Raw genomic sequence first — 2,359 nt, 5'->3', positions numbered from 1 at the left:
CATAAAAGGATGTAGGTATAAAAGAATATATATAAAATGGTCCATGTAGATATACATCCTTTTATATCTACATCCTTTCTCTCCCTCTCTCCATATGTATGCACACATACATGCATATATTTTTCCGTTTTAAATATATTCTTTTCTTTAGAAAGGAAACCATCTTGATGTGGCCAGGTAAATGTGGGAGATAAATGTAGATACTTGTCTGTCAGCTCTCAAGGTTTAGGATGGGACTCTGCCAAGCCAGGAGAGATCTGGGAAGAGAGACAGATTGCTCTTAGAAATACCGTCTACTCAGCAATCACATTGGAATTAAAAGTGTTCATTGTGAAGGCAATCAAAAAAGATAAAAAACAACAACATTGGACTGTGGTGGTTGTCGAATCAATTTGCTGAAATTTCACAGCTGTCTCTGTAGATTGGACTCCTGTTGGCACCGAGGAACATGTGGGTGGATACCAGACCCAGAAGAATGTCATCTTGGATTCTTCTATGAAGATAAAATCTTGTAGCTGCTTTCAGTCCTGAGAACGTAGTTTAAAAGGATAACAAAATCACACCTGATATTTCTTTTTTTCCTTTAAAAAAAAAAAAATCAGCTTCCTTCTCTTTGGAGGACGTTTAAGGTTCCTGAGATCTGTATTTACTGTGAACTTTTAACCATGACATTTACCTGTCATTCTCATGTCTCACCTTGGTCCTTATAACAGTGTCACGGTGTCAAGTTTCAGACCAGCCGCCGTTGTGTTTAGTGACTAGTCTGTTCTCCCAGGATCAGTCATGTCTTTAGGGTCTTCTGGGAAAAGATGGGCTGTTTCCTCTTCAGCTGCAGAAACATTTGATAAAATTTTTCTAGTGCTTTGTCATTTTAGGATCTTACCACCGTTCCCTTGGTTTCTTCTGCTCTTACTGCCACCTGCTGACTAACTCTCTCTCTCTGAATGTCTTGAGTTCAGATTCCCCAGGGAAGACCTGATTTCATTAGCCAGCCCAAGCCAATGTCCCTATTGGACAGACTTGTAAGACTATTCACCATTAGACGCAACCTCCATGCCGGGTCTACCCTAATGGGGATCAGAGTGGTAGGGTCACGTGGTACAATGAAAAGTCAATTCTATGCGAGGAACTGCCTCCTGCACTGAGACAGGTTCTCTCAGGAAGAACGGGGGCACCTCTCTGGACTGTAACTGCCCCTGGCCCTCTATAGGAGATGAGAACTCTGCATCAGGTAGTTGTGAGGCTAGAAAGAAAATGCCAAGAGCCCAACATGGTGGCAACTTAGCAAAGCATGCCCCACTGCATGTTAACTGGAGCCTGTGGCCAATAGTAATGCTTTCAGATTCTTAATTCTCGTAATTTTTTGTTTTGCCTTTTTTATTTGTATGTCTTAGGAGTGATGCATGTCTACGGCCATGCCACCCTGAACGTGCCTGATCCCGTCTGATCTTGGAGGCTAAGCAGGGTCAGGCCTGATTAGTATTTGGATGAGAGACCACCTAGGAATTCCAGGTGCTGTAGGTTTAAAAAAAAAAAAAGTGATGCAGATGAGTCATATTTAAGGTACAACAGCAAAAGAATGTATTTTCTCTTTGGATGATGATGATGATGATGATGATGATGATGTGATGATGGATGTGCCCAGCATTTCTGAACACTGCCCATGTGCCAGGCACTGCGCTGAGTGCTTTGCATGAATTCTCTTATTTCATCCTCACCTCGATACTGTGAAACATGTTCTTTTCTTGTCCCTATCATATTGAGGAGGCCACTGAGGCCCTCAGGAAAGTTAGGTAACCTTCCCAAGACACACGGCTTGTGGACTGGCTTTTAACTTTACTCCAGAGCTAAACCCATAAACAGCAAACAGGTTGAAGTTTTTGTTTCTGGAAAGCTATTTGGTGACAGTGCTGCTGTTAAAAAATCATTACCTAGCTTGTTAATTTATAACAGCACGCCTTCCCAAAGTGGCCGGCACGTCAGGGGCACGCATGAAACTAACTTTTAAAAATTACCGCCTTCGTTCTTGGGACATACATGTTAAAATTTTTAGGGTGAGCTCTCACGATGGCTGCAACTTGCTGTTAAATCATTCAGAAGAAAAAAAGTAGATTTAAATAGAGAAAGAAAACAGCAAAATGTTAACAGTAGGTGAAATCTAAGGGACGGAAACTAAAGGCATGTCATGGCACTATTTATTCGGTTTTGTTTAAGGCTTGAAAATTTTCCAGATAAAACATTGGGAATACACGATCTCTGATAGCGCGCCTCTTTTCTGGGACACCATGCTCATAGACCAGCAACCATCTTCCGAGAACTCATCTCATAGACCAGCAACCACCTTCCGAGTTGCCTCTAT

General features: G+C 41.9%; 1 pseudogene; it reads left to right on the top strand.

Moving 5' to 3' along the window:
- Positions 1-1,405: 1,405 nt before the first annotated feature.
- On the top strand, positions 1,406-1,524 carry LOC112475835 (annotated as a pseudogene).
- Positions 1,525-2,359: the final 835 nt, after the last annotated feature.

The sequence above is a fragment of the Pteropus alecto genome, unplaced genomic scaffold (assembly GCF_000325575.1).
Source record: "Pteropus alecto unplaced genomic scaffold, ASM32557v1 scaffold152, whole genome shotgun sequence".
Classification (NCBI taxonomy): Eukaryota; Metazoa; Chordata; class Mammalia; order Chiroptera; family Pteropodidae; genus Pteropus; species Pteropus alecto.
The sequence above is the reverse complement of the archived record's forward strand: the minus strand, read 5'-3'. Positions and strand labels throughout refer to the sequence as shown.